A 19,115-nucleotide genomic window follows, 5' to 3' on the forward strand; every position below is an offset into this window, starting at 1 on the left:
GGTGGTGCCACAGGAATGTCTTTAGCTGCGCACTCTCAAGGGTGAGGCAATCGTCTATGTTGGGGTCTGTGGGGACGAGTGTGTGTGTCAACCCACAGAACATAGATTTCTTGTTCTCTGCCTCCTCTTTACTCGCCTCCCGTGGGGTGGGTGTAGGCCACTCTTCTTCCGGGAGCTTGAGGAACTCTGGCCCGTCACTATATAGATTGTGACGGGTGAGGTCATCCAGGGACATTCCCCGGGTGATGACGTCAGCTGGGTTGTGTTTTGTGTCCACATACCTCCAGCTGGCTGCTTCTGTTAAATCTTGGATCTCTGTGATTCTGACTCCCACGAAGACCTTGTATCTACACGAATCAGACCGGATCCATGTGAGTACGGTCGTGGAGTCTGACCACAAGATTGTTCTTTGCACCGGGATGGTGAGTTCACGTTGGATTAACGTGGCGAGTTGCGCTCCTGCCAGGGCTGCGCAGAGCTCTAGACGCGGGATAGATTGTTGCTTGCGTGGGGCTATTCTTGAGCGAGCCAGGAAGAAAGCAGTATGTATTTCTCCTCCCTCCTCTCGGGCACGCAAGTAGGCCACCGAACCGTAGGCTACTTCGGAGGCGTCGCTGAAGACGTGCAGGTCCATCTGGCACGTCTCCGGCCTCACTGTGGGTGGGAAGTAGCTGCGGCGTTTGTTGACACCTGGGAGTGAGCTGAGTTCTGTCTCCCACTCTCTCCATGTGGAGGCAAGGTGTTCGGGTATGGGGTCGTCCCAGCCCTGGTCCTTGTCCCATAACGCTCTTACAATCATCTTTGCCCTGGTGGTGTAAGGTAGAATACATCCCAACGGGTCATATTGTCTGGCGAGTGTTCTGTATACACCGTCTTGTGGTCGGTAGTGCAGTCGACCTTCCCTGCTCCTTGGTCAGGGGTGTGTGTTTATAATGGAGCAAGTCTGTTTTGAAGCGCCAGACTAGTCCTAATGTCATTTCTTGGGCTTCTCCTGGGATGGTCGCCATCCAGGTCTCGCTGCTTGCTGCCTTGTCCTCTGGGGAGAGGCTGCGCAATACTTGAGGGTCGCTGCTGGCCCACTGCCTGAGATCAAAGCCGCCTTTGATCAGGGAGGCGCGGAGCTTGAGTAGGAGGGCCTCGGCTTCTTCTGGCGTCGAGACGCTTTGCAGACAGTTGTCCACGTAGAAACTATTTCCTACACTTTGTCGGACCTCTTCATCAGTTGCTGGGTCCTCTGCAACGTGTTTTTGCAGTGCAAACGTAGCACAGCATGGGCTGCATGTGGTTCCGAAAGGGAGGACTTCCCATTGATAGATGGTTGGTTGCTCGTCCCCGATCCTCTCTCTCCATAGGAACTGCAGCAGGGGCTTGTCCTCCTCCACTAGTCGCACCTGCAGGAACATCCCTTTGATGTCGCCGCTGATGGCCACCTTGTCTTGGCGGAAACGTAGTAACACGCCTAGTAGAGAGGGGCCGAGTGTTGGGCCGGGCAAGAGCTCTTTATTCAGATTTTGTGATCCGATCTGGTAGCTGCAGTTGAACACAATACGATCCTTGCCGTTGTGGTGGACTTTGTGGTGTGGCACGTACCATGATTCGGTCGTCTGATCGGCCTCTTTAATGTCAATTTTCTTTATGTGTCCCGCTGTGATTAGCTTGTCAATCTCAGCGCGGTACACAGTCTCTTGAGCGGGGTCTCTGGCTAGGCGCCGCTCTGTGTTCAATAGATACCGCTCCGTCGCTTCTTTTGGGGCGTGGAAGGTAGGCATACCCTCTCGCCTCAGGAGTGGAGTTGCGTATCTCATCACTCCGTTGACTTTGACTCTCTTTGTCCCCCGCTCGAGGAGGGCTATAGCATAAATGTCTTCCTTGGAACGAATGTCTTTCTTTTCGTTCTTAAAGGGCATTGTCTCTAGTGTCCATAGCCTCTCGACATGCTGTAGGAGGGTGGTGTCTTCTTCTGTCACTCTGGAGTGGAGGCAGCTAGTGGCTGCTGTTCGGTTAAGAGACCTAGCGAGGGGGCCTTGTAGTGTCCATCCTAGGCGGGCCTCGACTGCTGCAGGACAGCCTCTGGGCCCTGTGTGGACCCGGTCCATTGGGACGATGAGGTCTGCATGGTCGGAGCCTATCAGCAGGGTCGGGGTGGCACCGTCTATGAGCGGTATAGGTAGTTGACGCAGGTGCACATATTTATCCATCAGCTTGGCGATGGGGTAGGTGTACTGCGACAGGCCTATGTCTTGGCTGGTGAAAGCGTTAGTGATCCTATCCCGTCTCTCTGGCTGCCCGCTTGCTGCGATAGTGAAGGAGACATTCTCGCCCTTTATCGTCTTTAGGTCTCTTCTTATTGTCCGAATCGTCATCTGGTCTTCGCTCCCCCGCAGCCCCAGCTGGGCCGCAGCGGACGCGAGGAGAAGGGTCTTCTCTGACCCGTCGTCAAGGACGGCGTAGGTGTCCATGACCTTGTCTTGGTAACTCAATGTTACGCGGACCACCTTTAAGAGCACCCGGGCGCCCCCGCTGCTGGCGGGGTCAATGTACATAACACTTGCCTTTGTGCTGCTTGAGGGTGCAGGCTTTCGTCTGTTACTGTCATGTAGGACGTCTAAGTGGGCTCCGTCACACCGACTACACCTCTTCTTTAAGCGGCAATCAACTGCCATGTGACTGCGCGCACATCGGTAACAGCGTCGGTTGGACTTTATCCATTGACTCACCTCGTCGGCGGTCATCTTCTTGAACGTGTCACAGTGTGACAGCCAGTGTTCCTTTTCGCAGTACGGGCACACCATCTTCCACTTCTCTTTCATCGAGGGGGTACTGTGGTTCTTGTTGCTCGGTACTGATTCTGCTTGGTGCATGACGGTCACCAATCTGCGGCCATCGTTTGCTCTCCTAGGTCCCTCTCTGGAGCTTGGTGTGCTCCGCACGAACGTATCCAACCTTAGGCTGTTGACTTCTCTCGCCAGGAAGTCGGCTAGGTCTAGGAGGGATGGCTCGGGACCGTTAGGATCACGGTGGCCTGAAGCGCTCTTGTCGGGCGGGCGGAAGCTTCTCTAAAATCCTCTCGACATTAGAGTTTGCGTGTAGTTCGTACATACCCTTTTCCTTTTGCGCCCCCAGCATCCCACACACACAGTGGAACAGAGGACCAAGCAATCGCATATTAGCATACAAGCTTTCACTGCAAAAAGAAAAAAAAACACAGCCCTGTAAGCATATTATGCTCTTATTGAGGAGTACAAACAAACTTAAAGGAACACTCTACCAAAAAGATAAAGCTGTTTACATTATGCTCACACATATCCCAAAACTCTAAACCGTTTTGTACAAATTAATTTCTTATTCAGCTGAAGAGTTGAATGATTGATTGATTGATTGAAAACTTTATTAACAGATTGCAGAATGGGTACAATACAGTACAGCTCAATACACACAATTGTTAAGGGGATGCAGACCAGAGAAAGGCTTTCGTCTTGTTTACATCAGGGTCCCCCATTTTCAATTCATCAGGACATATATGACATACATGACATACAGATAGTCAGTACTGCTACATCTATACATTTATGACATACCAGATTTGCAAATACAGTACTGTTTGTGATACAGAAGGAGTCAGGAAAAGGGAGTTAAGATGTTTGATGTCATTATGATGTTGCATACAGCAGGAAGTAATAAATACAGTTAAAAAAATTATAAATACATTTTTAAAAGTATATATATATATCAAGGCCTTTGCATATGTCTTTCTAGTAGTTAACCCCTCGCTCACTATTTATTTTTTTACTTCGATTTGTGTGTGTGAGTGTGAGTGTGTGTGTGTGTGTGTGTGTGTATTTGTCCCCCGGCCCCACCCAATTGCCCCATGCACGCACACACACACACACACTCACACTCACACTCACACTCACACTCACACACACAAATCGAAGTAAAAAAATAAATTGGAAAAAAAGTTTTTTTTTCTTTTTAAACTTCTGCGCGCACATCGGTAACAGCGTCGGTTGGACTTTATCCATTGACTCACCTCGTCGGCGGTCATCTTCTTGAACGTGTCACAGTGTGACAGCCAGTGTTCCTTTTCGCAGTACGGGCACACCATCTTCCACTTCTCTTTCATCGAGGGGGTACTGTGGTTCTTGTTGCTCGGTACTGATTCTGCTTGGTGCATGACGGTCACCAATCTGCGGCCATCGTTTGCTCTCCTAGGTCCCTCTCTGGAGCTTGGTGTGCTCCGCACGAACGTATCCAACCTTAGGCTGTTGACTTCTCTCGCCAGGAAGTCGGCTAGGTCTAGGAGGGATGGCTCGGGACCGTTAGGATCACGGTGGCCTGAAGCGCTCTTGTCGGGCGGGCGGAAGCTTCTCTAAAATCCTCTCGACATTAGAGTTTGCGTGTAGTTCGTACATACCCTTTTCCTTTTGCGCCCCCAGCATCCCACACACACAGTGGAACAGAGGACCAAGCAATCGCATATTAGCATACAAGCTTTCACTGCAAAAAGAAAAAAAAACACAGCCCTGTAAGCATATTATGCTCTTATTGAGGAGTACAAACAAACTTAAAGGAACACTCTACCAAAAAGATAAAGCTGTTTACATTATGCTCACACATATCCCAAAACTCTAAACCGTTTTGTACAAATTAATTTCTTATTCAGCTGAAGAGTTGAATGATTGATTGATTGATTGAAAACTTTATTAACAGATTGCAGAATGGGTACAATACAGTACAGCTCAATACACACAATTGTTAAGGGGATGCAGACCAGAGAAAGGCTTTCGTCTTGTTTACATCAGGGTCCCCCATTTTCAATTCATCAGGACATATATGACATACATGACATACAGATAGTCAGTACTGCTACATCTATACATTTATGACATACCAGATTTGCAAATACAGTACTGTTTGTGATACAGAAGGAGTCAGGAAAAGGGAGTTAAGATGTTTGATGTCATTATGATGTTGCATACAGCAGGAAGTAATAAATACAGTTAAAAAAATTATAAATACATTTTTAAAAGTATATATATATATCAAGGCCTTTGCATATGTCTTTCTAGTAGTTAACCCCTCGCTCACTATTTATTTTTTTACTTCGATTTGTGTGTGTGAGTGTGAGTGTGTGTGTGTGTGTGTGTGTGTATTTGTCCCCCGGCCCCACCCAATTGCCCCATGCACGCACACACACACACACACTCACACTCACACTCACACTCACACTCACACACACAAATCGAAGTAAAAAAATAAATTGGAAAAAAAGTTTTTTTTCTTTTTAAACTTCGATTTTTTTTTAATGTTTGAAGCTTGTGCCATCGAACGAAGCTTCGAAGTATTTAAGACAGCCCTAGTAACCACTACACCTCCCTATATGACAAGTATATACTCATCCCATTAGATTATATTGAAGCATGGTGAGAGGATACAAGTAACAGTGCTGAGCCTTTCTATACTAACGCAATCAGTGAAATGATGGCCTGTCAACATCATGCCAGACGATGTTTAAATGGGTAAACCTGTCCTTTAACGATGTCATCGGAGAGTCGGTAATACCAGTGCATCACACAAATACTAAAGGAGACCATAACGCAACGAAACGAATACACAAGCACACTTTCTCACCTCAAAGCAACCACACAACAGAACCACCAGACAGCCACTCTGACCCACATAGACCCACTCTTTCACCTCAAAGCAACCGCACAACAGAACTTTAAGATGAGGCGTATCCTCTCAATGTCTTCCCATCTCTTCTCTCTGTGAGACAGCCTTTGATGTAGTTTGAAGTCCCGTCGAGTTTCATTTTGTTCTGAGACAGCAAGCGTTTATTTTCTTGGCTCCGTTGCTTGCGTATACAGTATGTCTCTTGGCTGAGCTTAGATTATTGGAGCAGGCTGTGTGGCGTCAGGGTGAACGCCAGGCGGACACCCACTGTCTCCGTGACTGAATACCACAGGTTCAAGTCTGTAGCCGGTTTCGTATTTAGGTATGGATTGTGTGAAATATGGATTACTTCTGGATACACAAAGCTTTATCACATATTTAAACTAAACTAATATACAGATGGGGTTGTCTGTAATATTAAAACTTGTAAAACGATATATTATTTTTAGCTAGCATGGTAACTTGCCTAATATTGAAACGGTTAGGTAGATTAAACATTCATATGTATTTTGATGATTTGATACCGTTTACAGACTAGTGGTGGTGGCAGTGTTTTATCTTGGCAACCAGCGCTCAAAAACCTTTTTCACCATTGTCCCAAAAAAAACATTTTAATCGTCCCAAAGTTTTTTAATAGACTTTAGACCTGCGAATCCACTATATCTATAATATTATCTTAGCTTGATGGATCGAAGCACAGATGAGGACACACACACACACACACACACACACACACACAGTGCAGCAATGTTCTAATGTTACTAACATTGTTAGAAGCCCATATAATTGCCCCACTGTCGGTCTGGGGAGGGTGTAGACTATCGCATGCCTCCGCCGATACATGTGGAGTTGCCAGCCGCTTCTTTTCACCTGACAGCGAGGAGTTTCACTGGGGAAACGTAACACGTGGGAGGTTCATGCTATTCTCCCCAGATCCCCTCCCTGCTGAACAGATCGACCAGTAGGAGTCGCAGTTTACAATGACCAGGACACGTACCCCACCGGCTTCCCAACCGCTAGCACTGCCAATTGTGTTAGTAGGGACGACTGACCAAGCCGGAGGTACCGCTGACAGCTGGATTCGATCCCAGAGTCCACTGCGCTACCCAGCCACCCTCAGAGTCATTAACACATTCTGTGCCACGCCTCTTCCGGGCGACGGCTATGCGAGGCCACCCATTAAACTAATGGAGTCCGACAGACACTTGGAGGTTGAGGAAGATGGCCGACATGTGAGGTTGTGCAGCCAGAAGCTCAGCAAACAACTATCATAATTGAAGTTAATATACCATGTGAATGAATTAAACCTACGCTTAATTTTTATATATAACATTTTCCACCACTCGGCGAATCGAATTTAATCAGTTTATACACTAAACGGCGATGTCTACTCGACGTGGTGGGAGACGAAAAGGTGCCCAAACAAAAGTTATGGAGGCTGACGATAGCCGTGAGACACCTGAAGATGACGCACTCTCCTCGGGGTCTGACACTGACACTACCCAAGGGCCGCCTGAGATTGATTCGAGGTCTGTGGATAAGATTATGTCGGCTATTGAAACCCTTGGAGCAAAGATGGATACACAGACGGCCACTATCCATAAAGAAATAGCTTCGATCCGCCAAGAGCTACATACGACCGTCAGCGCTCTACAGTCTGCTAACTTGCATAATGCTAAACGCATTGACGACATAGAGGGAAATGCTACAGAATGCAGCTCATCTATCACGGCTCTGGAAACTATAGTTGGGCGGCTACAGTCGGATATGCGCACTTTGAAGGACAAATGTTTGGACTTGGAAGGCCGCAGCCGGCGCCAGAACATTCGCCTGATTGGAATCGAGGAGTGCAGCGAACGAGATATTCCACGACAATTCTGTGCAGCTGTGCTGAAGGAGATTTTGGACCTCGAGGATGCTCCACGGTTGGACCGTGGACACCGCACATTGGCACAGAAGCCACGGGATGGAGAGAAACCCAGGCCGTTTATAATGCGGATTCACCATGGAGACGTCAAAGATCACATTCTCCGACTCTCAAATCAGAAGAAACAACTATTTTACAAGGGGAAGCGGGTATTTATCTTTCCCGACTACGCACCGGAGATTGCCAGGAAGCGGGGCCCCTTTCACAGCGGTGAAGCGCCTTCTTTATGAATATGACAAACCAAACGTCAAATTCGGCCTCCGCTTCCCTGCCATACTCCGGATCACATTCAACGGAGTGGAGAAATCATTCGAGGACCCCGATCTGGCCATGTCATACGTGAAAGAGAAGATTCAATCAACACCATGACATGAGTATGGTCAGGTAATGGCTGTATAAGCCACTATTTTACTTCGAATTTGAGAGACTATTGTTACCTAATTTAATGTAGATTACCACCTAAGTTGTACCATATTCAAGTGTCCAGCAGATGGACCCATTTTTGGACTTTAGTTACAGACCAGATAATGAAATCCATCTCTTTTTATTTATTTTTTATTATCTATTTTTTGGTTCCCATCTTACGCATCGGGCCCTACTAAGTCTTATAATGTGGGACTATTTGTGAATACAAAAGGACACTGAACATTGAAATGCCTTCTCTGTTAAATTTATATAGATTTAGATAAAACAAATTAAAAAAAAGGGGGGGGGTTCTTTTAATACCCCCTCTTCTCTCTCTGTTTTCCTAACTCTCTTTCTGAAGGTATTTTTTATTCTTTATTTTATTCTATTTATTTCTTTTCATCTCTTTTTCAAACTCCATGCTCCATGTATTATGGCAACTGGGGTTATTCGTTAATATAAAATACCACGGTAGTGACCAAAAATATATTTTCGGGTATCTTGACAAAGCATGATACTGTAGGTTGCCTGCACTGCAATGGGTATCTTTTGTATTATTATTGTTTGTTTAGCTATGGGTTTGTGAAAGAGAAGATTTGATCAACACCATGACATGAGTATGGTCGAGTAATGGCCGTATAAGCCACAATTAATTTTTTATTTTACTTTTCCATCTCTTTTTCAAATTCCATGCTCCATGTATTATGACAACTGGGGTTATTCGCTAATATAAAATACCACGGTAGTGACCAAAAATATATTTTCGGGTATCTTGACAAAGTATGGTACTGTAGGTTGCCTGTACTGTAATAGGGATATACCCTTTTCTTTTGTATTATTGTTGTTTGCTTAGCTAAAGGTTTCTTTAGGTTAGCCTGGTAGGACCAGGGTTCCATTGAGGTCTAGAGAGAAGCTACAAAAGCTTGGGCTTTTTTTGGTTGTCCTAGAGATGACATGGGGGGATATTGGGGAGGGGGGGGTCAATGTGTTGTTATCTATGTTCTGTTTTTTTTTGTCTCTGTTTCACATCTTCTCTTGCTCTGAGGTCACACAACTGTTCTTTTTTCATACATTTTACCTGTGGAAATGTGTATACAGGGTTTTTCATATTTTCTCCAGTGATTCAGGATGGTGACACCCTCCACTACAACCTCGAAAGTTAAGGGTTGCCAAGTCAACCTTATCAGTTGGAATGTCAAAGGACTGAACCGTCCACTGAAGTGTACTAAGGTATTGTCTCATCTTTTGCACCTTAAGGTGAATATAGCTTTTCTTCAAGAAACTCATCTGAGAAATGCATCCCACTTGAGAATTAAGAGAAATTGGGTTGGTCAATTGTTCCATTCAACATTTAACAATACAGCACGGGGTGCTGCGATTCTCATTCATAAATCTACCCCATTTATTGTCTCAAGTGTAAACACTGATCCACAGGGTCGCTATGTGGTAGTGGTGGGCTCATTATATAATACCCCTCTAATTTTGGCAAATGTATACGCCCCTAATTGGGATGATAGTACATTCTTCAAAAAATTCCTTTACTCCTTGCCCAATGTAGATACGCATCAGCTGATCCTTGGGGGAGATATGAATACCACAATGGACCCGGTGTTAGATAGATCTTCAATAAGATCCCGTGTTATATCAAAATCCTCTGTGGTCCTAAAATCCTACTTGGAGTTATATGGTGCTGTTGATGCTTGGCGATCTCTCTATCCATTAGCTAGACAATATTCTTTCTTCTCTCCTGTCCACCAAACGTATTCACGGATTGATTATTTTTTTGTTGATCAAAAACTGTTTCCTAATGTTAAGACCTGCACATATAATAGCATAGTAATTTCGGATCACAGTCCCCTTACTTTAGAGCTCAACTTTCCAAAACCAGCACTCGGCTTACACGTGGCGCCTTAGTCCTCTACTACTGTCAGATAACGGTTTTGTCCAACATATTTCTGAGCAAATTGACATTTTCCTTGAAACAAATATGACTGCTGATGTAACATTCGGCACTATTTGGGAGAGCTTAAAGGCATTTCTACGGGGCCATATAATTTCGTATTGTTCGTTTATCAGAAAGCAGAAAGAAAAGCGCTTAACTGAACTAGCAGATCTCATTAAGAAGCTGGATCAGCAGCACTCAATGGCACCGTCGCCAGACCTTTATAAACAAAGACTAAACTTACAAACGGAATTCAATCTACTCTCCACTAAGCAGACGGAACAGCTGATGCATAGATCCAGACAGTCATGGTATGAGCATGGGGACAAACCATCCAAGATTTTAGCTCACCAAATTCGTAAATCGGAGGCTTTGCACATGATCCCTGAAATTGAAACCCAATCTGGACACCCCTCTAAGGACACTAAAGTAATAAATGAGAGTTTCCAACATTTCTATTCGAAACTTTATAATTCGGACTCGTTAAAAAACCCTGAAGTGTTTGATGCATTTTGTGAGGGCCTGGTGTTTCCAACTTTGGGGGACGATGACAGAAGTGAAATTGATCAGCATATCACCTTAGAAGAAATTAAATTGGCGATCAAATCAATGCAGTCTGGTAAATCACCCGGTCCAGATGGCTTTCCGGCGGAATTCTTTAAGGTATTTAGTGACAAATTGTCTCCTCTCTTGCTGGACATGTACTCGGAATCCTTCGACTCGGGATGCCTGCCTCCTACTCTCCAGCAAGCGACAATTTCACTTCTGTTAAAATCAAACAAGGACCCATTGCAATGTTCGTCGTATCGCCCAATATCACTTTTGAATGTCGACTGTAAAATACTATCTAAAACTCTAGCTCTCAGATTAGAACATGTGTTACCTTCTATGATATCCCCGGATTTGTAAAGGGCAGACAGGGCTTCTTTAATTTGCGTAGGCTATTTAATATTTTATATACCCCTTCACCCTCGACACCTGAGATTGCTCTGTCATTAGATGCCGAAAAGGCGTTCGATAGGGTGGAGTGGGACTATTTGCTTTTTACTCTTGGAAAATTCGGTCTAGGTGAAAGGTACATTTCGTGGGTAAGGCTCTTGTATAACTCGCCCATGGCCCGTGTCAAGACAAACTATGTATGTTCCCCTTATTTCCCACTGAATCGTGGAACCAGACAAGGATGCCCATTGTCCCCTCTCCTGTTTGCAATTTCTATAGAACCTTTAGCTATGAAGTTGCGAGCGGAAGACAGGATCAGGGGAATCCATAGGGCTGGCCTAGAACACAAATGATCCCTCTATGCTGACGACCTGTTACTTTATGTGTCTGACCCTTTGGAATCGCTTCCCCATGCTCTTACCATTTTCAGAGATTTCGGCTGTATCTCTGGATATAAATTGAACATGCATAAAAGCGAGTTGTTAGCCATTAACAGTGAAGCTGAGGATATCTCATTTGAGGCATTTCAATTTAAGGTAGCGGATCATCTGACTTATCTAGGCATCAAGGTCACTCGCTTACACAAAAATATATACGAAAAAATTTCGCACCACTCCTGGAGTGTACTAAATCAGATCTTCAAATATGGGATAGGCTTCCCTTATCACTAATTGGTCGTGTTAACGTTGTTAAAATGAATGTCCTGCCCAAATTTTTATATATCTTTCAGTGCGTCCCAATTTATTTACAGAAACAATTCTTTAACACACTAGATAAACAGATTTCGACATTCATTTGGAATGGCAAACTTCCAAGGATTAGGAAGCCATTTTTACAAGAGGCGAAATGGTCAGGGGGGCTGGCGTTGCCAAATTTTCAATTTCATTATTGGGCAGCAAACACACGCAATATTCTTTACTGGATGGGGGATCGGTCGACTGAGACTCCAGCGTGGTTGCATATTGAGTCCTCCCACTGCGGAAAAACCTCATTGCAAGCTTTGATTAGCTCAGCTCTTCTGTTAAAATTGGATGCATACCGACATAACCCGATAGTGCATCACTCTCTTAGAATCTGGATACAATGTAGGAAAAGGTTCGGTCTACAATTAATGTCGTCTCGGGCACCAATCCCTTGCAATCATATGTTCCCACCGTCCCTATTGGACTCTGCTTTTAAGATCTGGAGCAATAAGGGTATATCTAGTTTTAAAGATCTGTATATTGACAATGTTTTTGCCTCATTTACTCAGCTAACTCAAAAGCACGACATTCCCCGGACTCATTTCTTCCGCTATATGCAAATTCGTGACTTTGTACGCAACAGATATCCTACATTTCCCAACATGCCTGAAAACACAACTTTAGATGAATTTCTATATGTTAATGTATATAGAAGGGGAGCGATTGGAGTATTGTATGTAGGGATGGGTACCGAATTCGGTACTTTTGAGGTACCGAACCGAAACACGTCGGTACTACCGAGTATCGAATCAAGTGAGAAACCGAAAAAAAAATAAAACAAGGACCCATTGCAATGTTCGTCGTATCGCCCAATATCACTTTTGAATGTCGACTGTAAAATACTATCTAAAACTCTAGCTCTCAGATTAGAACATGTGTTACCTTCTATGATATCCCCGGATCAGACAGGATTTGTAAAGGGCAGACAGGGCTTCTTTAATTTGCGTAGGCTATTTAATATTTTATATACCCCTTCACCCTCGACACCTGAGATTGCTCTGTCATTAGATGCCGAAAAGGCGTTCGATAGGGTGGAGTGGGACTATTTGCTTTTTACTCTTGGAAAATTCGGTCTAGGTGAAAGGTACATTTCGTGGGTAAGGCTCTTGTATAACTCGCCCATGGCCCGTGTCAAGACAAACTATGTATGTTCCCCTTATTTCCCACTGAATCGTGGAACCAGACAAGGATGCCCATTGTCCCCTCTCCTGTTTGCAATTTCTATAGAACCTTTAGCTATGAAGTTGCGAGCAGAAGACAGGATCAGGGGAATCCATAGGGCTGGCCTAGAACACAAATGATCCCTCTATGCTGACGACCTGTTACTTTATGTGTCTGACCCTTTGGAATCGCTTCCCCATGCTCTTACCATTTTCAGAGATTTCGGCTGTATCTCTGGATATAAATTGAACATGCATAAAAGGGAGTTGTTAGCCATTAACAGTGAAGCTGAGGATATCTCATTTGAGGCATTTCAATTTAAGGTAGCGGATCATCTGACTTATCTAGGCATCAAGGTCACTCGCTTACATAAAAATATATACGAAAAAATTTCGCACCACTCCTGGAGTGTACTAAATCAGATCTTCAAATATGGGATAGGCTTCCCTTATCACTAATTGGTCGTGTTAACGTTGTTAAAATGAATGTCCTGCCCAAATTTTTATATATCTTTCAGTGCGTCCCAATTTATTTACAGAAACAATTCTTTAACACACTAGATAAACAGATTTCGACATTCATTTGGAATGGCAAACTTCCAAGGATTAGGAAGCCATTTTTACAAGAGGCGAAATGGTCAGGGGGGCTGGCGTTGCCAAATTTTCAATTTCATTATTGGGCAGCAAACACACGCAATATTCTTTACTGGATGGGGGATCGGTCGACTGAGACTCCAGCGTGGTTGCATATTGAGTCCTCCCACTGCGGAAAAACCTCATTGCAAGCTTTGATTAGCTCAGCTCTTCTGTTAAAATTGGATGCATACCGACATAACCCGATAGTGCATCACTCTCTTAGAATCTGGATACAATGTAGGAAAAGGTTCGGTCTACAATCAATGTCGTCTCGGGCACCAATCCCTTGCAATCATATGTTCCCACCGTCCCTATTGGACTCTGCTTTTAAGATCTGGAGCAATAAGGGTATATCTAGTTTTAAAGATCTGTATATTGACAATGTTTTTGCCTCATTTACTCAGCTAACTCAAAAGCACGACATTCCCCGGACTCATTTCTTCCGCTATATGCAAATTCGTGACTTTGTACGCAACAGATATCCTACATTTCCCAACATGCCTGAAAACACAACTTTAGATGAATTTCTATATGTTAATGTATATAGAAGGGGAGCGATTGGAGTATTGTATGTAGGGATGGGTACCGAATTCGGTACTTTTGAGGTACCGAACCGAAACACGTCGGTACTACCGAGTATCGAATCAAGTGAGAAACCAAAAAATAAATAAAAAAAATTAAAAAAATAAATTTTATTATTATTTTTTTTTTCTTTTTTCATTTTTTCTTTTCATGTCAACGTTCACACGCATAATATATGCTTACCTAGGATTTGACCCGATTCAACAACAAAGCAGTCGGAGCAATGGCAAGCCGAAAATGGTCGAAATTGTAGTTATTTGAAGCTTGGATTTTTTTTACGACTGAGGTAGGTAAATAAAATTTCTTGAGACTAAAGTACCGAAAAAAGGTACCGTTGGGTACCGGTATCGATTCACAGGTACCGGTACCGGTATCGGTTCAAATGTGAAGGGTACCCATCCCTAATTGTATGATATATTGTCGACCCTATATTCCCCCTCTCTCACTATTATCAAATCACATTGGGAGGATGATCTGTCTGTAGAATTTTCGGATGAACAATGGCAATCTATTCTCCGGAATGTTCACTCTTCCTCAATATGTGCCAGACATGGGCTCATACAGTTTAAGGTGCTACACCGTCTACATTTCTCAAAGGAGAAGTTGGCTAAGTTTTATCCAGGGACAGATCCTTTGTGCAATAGGTGCAAGACAGTGACGGGTTCTCTCGTTCATACATTCTGGACGTGTCCAAATTTATATAATTATTGGACATCTATATTTGATATATTTTTCTGCAATATTTGGAACCAAAATTGACCCTTCCCTTATAATCGCAATCTTTGGAGTGACACCAGAGGATATACCCATTCACATAAAACACTCGAAAATCATTGCTTTTTCTACCCTAATTGCTAGGTGTTTAATACTTATGATGTGGAAGCAGGAGGCCTCTCCCACACATGTCCAATGGACCAGAGATGTAATGGGGTTCCTGCACTTGGAAAAGATGAGATGCACCTTAGGAGGCTCTACGGATAGATTCTATAAGACATTTTGACGTATATGGAGAATGAAAGGTTGGGTACACTCCCATAGTGGAATCTATGAGACTATGTTGGGACCTCGGAGCAAGTTGAAGATGTGAATGTGTTTTTGTTTTTGTTTTGTTATGTTTGTATTTTACTTATTTCTGTTAGTTTAGTGTTTGCCTAATGTGAGTCTGAGTTGAATCTGGGAGGGGGGGGGGGGGTGGGCTGGTGGGAGGGAACTGGTGGGGGGATGGGCTGGTGGGAGGGAGGGAACTGGTGGGAGGGAGTGGGGGTGGGGGTGAGAAAAAAATAACCAAAATGGATGATTCTCTATTTTGACACTGACCATATCTAGAGCTGCCGCGGTATCGGTATTACCGCGGTATCGCTGTTACATCATGCCCACCGCAGCGTTGGGCTGAATACCGGCATCACCGCTGTTTTTTATTATATTATTATTATTATTACGCTCTCGTTGGGCTTGCGGCTCTGCAGATATACCCTACTTCTCTGTCGAGATTCCAAGCGACCCTATTGGGTACCAGAAAAGTCACATGAAACACTGCAGACCACTGATTGGTCAGAAGAGATACGCGTCACATGCTGGAGCATCTTGCAGTGCTTTTACTTCCTGAATCTCAGCCATGAGCCATTGATCAGAGCTCACAGTCACAATACGGCTAATAGTACGTTAGCTCCCACCGGAGACCGGAGTGGATTACCGACGCCGTCGCTCCTCAGGGAACGAGGCATAATGATTTTACTGCAACGAAATGTTATAATAAAAGCCCTTCGTTCTATACACTTGTCTGATTGAAAACTTTATTAACAGACCGCAGAATGGGTACAACTCGGCACGCTCTGAGCAAAGAAATGAACTTAGATATTAATTGAGTAACGCTTGCCTTGCTATGGTCCGGTAAATACGAACGTGTAACTATACTAACGTTAATGCCACAAATCGAATGTCTTTGTAATCATAAGTAGTAACGTTATAATAATAAGAAGAAGAAAGGGTCGGGGGGGGGTAACCGGCGGGCGCGCCGCTACCACCCCTGCTCGCGACACCGAGGGGAGACTTCGAATCCGTGTTTCACTTTTAATAACGAATGCGTGCATGCCGAATCCCAAACAATATTCATGCTGCAAAGTCATCCTCTAAAGATAGACATTTAGACTAGAGGCAGGCTATATGCTATAAAGAGTAGACTACAAAAAAAATGCATTCAAACCTTTTGTTTGTGTGTGTGTGTGTGTGCGGTAATAACCGCGGTGGTAGGAAATATTTTGCAAATTTGTGCGGTAAGGAAAACATCAATACCGCGGCAGCTCTAACCATATCATGTATGTATCCATGCTGGTTGAAAATGAAAATAAAATTATAAAAAAAATTATAATAATAGAGTCCGTCACCTTGTTTGTAGAGCTATAACTATATTCTATATTATAGCTATGGATACAATACTATAGTCATTTGACACTGAGTTTCTTCCGGTCAAGATGCACAAAATAAATAATCTTTCCATCCATATGTTCCAGTTTTTTATACCGTTCGGAATAATCCGGGCCAATTCCTGAGAGGCTGGTTATAAGCCGCAACGTGTATTATACTAAATCCATTGGCGTTTTGTCCCTACACATGCTACAATAAAAAAATCAAATGCATATGATGCTTTGATCGTCACCAACGGAATACGTTATGTACTAGCGTTACACATATACGCTCGGATCGCAATGAAAACATTCTTGGATCAACACAGATTGATACCATATAGCCCTTACCTTGACTAGGATGTACCCCGAAAAGAATATTCCAATTTTCTGATCGCCATTCCAAGTATTGATGTCCATTGTTTCACCAACATAATCCACCACAGAACATGGATCAGGAGTAATTGTTTCTTCTCAATCCGAGCATTAGAACCGCTACACTTTTCCGACAAAGCAAAGTCCGCCCGGACCTATATAATCGACGCATAGCCCAAGACACAACGTTTCAAATGGTGCTTGATACCGCCGCCTCGTAGGATGCGGCCGGTACTGCACCTTCGGATTCCCAGTATGCATTTTTCAGGCAACACACAGCTCCCTGACATTGAATAGGGTATTCAAATCGAATTTTTTTTAAACTATCCAGAAACGTGTTAACACGTGATTGGCACTCAACGGTCGGGCCTCAGAAACGTGTCATTCAGTGAATGGCACTGAATGTGTTAACGTTATTCTACTGCTGCGCAAACTTTGAACTGGTATCATGTATATGAGCGTCAGTGAGTTTGAGAATCACATCAATGATATTTAAATCGGTTTTAAATCAGTTTTTTAATGCAGTATGACCAGCTCTCAATGTAAGTTTGCTTAATAGTCAGCAGACCCCCGGCTCACCAACAACAGGCTTTACTCTTATCGTCCCTGAAAGGTCCCAAATGACACCGCCAGCCGTACTGGTCTCCAACATCTTCAGTATTTTCAGTTATACAGATTTAAAAACAAAATACATTAAAATCACAAATAACAATAATAATAACAATAAGAGCTTGGATTTATATAGCGGGGGTGTAGGGGTGGAGGAGGTCAGATAACTATTTGGGGGTAAGGGCATGGAGGGATTTGTAGGTAAGTGTTACGACCCTGGCTCATGGGCACGCAACCTATGTGCAACCAACACCAAAACCCTGTGCTCTAACTCAAAGTGCTACTATATCAAGGAACCATTAATGTAAATGTAAACTAAAGTACTAATGTAAACCCAACGGACAAGGACTGGAAGAACCTGACAGCTCTTTTCTCTAAGCACAGACACTGCATGTGTGTTATGTGTGCTGGCTTTAAAGCTCCCAGCAGGTAACCAATCAGCACTAATTGGCTAATTGGCAGCCCTCACCTGCATGCCCCGTGACACAGGAGTGATCAGGCCTGCCTGCACAGTGACACAGGAGTGGTCAGGCTCCTGGTACATAACACCTCCCCCACCAAACTGGTTGCCCCAGAGGCAACCACCACACAACAACCCATAAACAAAACAAAAAAACAACTGTGACCCATTAGTTGTCAGGGCCACCACCACAACAGTGATAGCGGGTCGGCCCCTGTCGAACACGACCACCAACCGTTTTGTATGCTCCCTTTCAACAGGCCCCTCCACCGATACCGACCTGTCAAAAATAGACTGCAAACCAAAATCAACCTGAGAACTGCGCTCAACAGAACAGAACACAGCAAAACAAAAACCATAGATCACTGATACCACCACCGCACCCATATCCATCCCACCTGGCACTGGCAGTCCAGGATACTGCAAACCGTGAACATCCAGAGTAGGATGTACCGCCTCAGGTACAGCCCCACCGTACCTGGAACATGGCAGTACGACAGTCACAAAAACGTCTGGAACACCATCTAAAATGGCGTCACCCAAAATAAGATTGTCCTGATCAAAATCAAAATGGCTGCCACTCAACAGACCAGGTCGCGAAGGCGGCTCCTGCTCCACAGGACACAGGTAACTAGGTTGACCATCACACCTAGTGCAGGGCAGAGAATCAGTGTGGACATGTGGATCAATGTCAGAATCATCAACTGACATACTGGGACCATCCCTGCCCACAAGTGAAACATTAGGGACAATAGAGCTACTGTGGGAAGGCTGGCAGCCTAAGTCAGGCTTAGTAGCCTCTCCAACTAGAACGGTGTCACATGAAACAACAGCACCTCTCATAGCATCCTTCCCACACTCCTCCTCCAATTTGTTCGTGGCCTCAGCCACCATACAGGCTGGGAAGACCCTGAGACACTGCGCTGCCATACCATCTCCTGCCACATGCTTCTCCGGCACGCATGTCAACTCTGGTTTCACCACCGGGCCTAACACAAAGCCGCAATCAAGAGAATCATTATGCAGAGGTAGATCCACAGTGTGCTTTCCAAAATTCTCAACAGGTACACATTTTAATTCAACAAAGAATGTGTCACTAAGTGTAATGTCCCAAGTCGAAGTATCAACAACATCACTTTTGTCCTTTGACATTTCCCGAGCCACAGCACACACAGGAAACACTCCTGGATGTTTCTGTGCCAGCTCATTAGGGACCTCAGAAACCACAGGAATGGGAGTTACAACCGGAGTAGCCAACACTT

The 19,115-nt window shown here is 44.3% G+C and overlaps 1 protein-coding gene across 1 annotated transcript in view; it reads left to right on the forward strand.

Annotated features, from left to right (window-relative positions):
- The window catches only part of LOC311224703 (coiled-coil domain-containing protein 138-like), a 205,836-nt gene that overhangs the window by 62,724 nt on the left and 123,997 nt on the right, over nt 1-19,115 (forward strand). The window lies entirely within an intron of this gene.

Source organism: Notolepis coatsorum (genome assembly GCF_963971535.1).
Source record: "Notolepis coatsorum genome assembly, chromosome: 3".
In the NCBI taxonomy this organism is placed as follows: Eukaryota; Metazoa; Chordata; class Actinopteri; order Aulopiformes; family Paralepididae; genus Notolepis; species Notolepis coatsorum.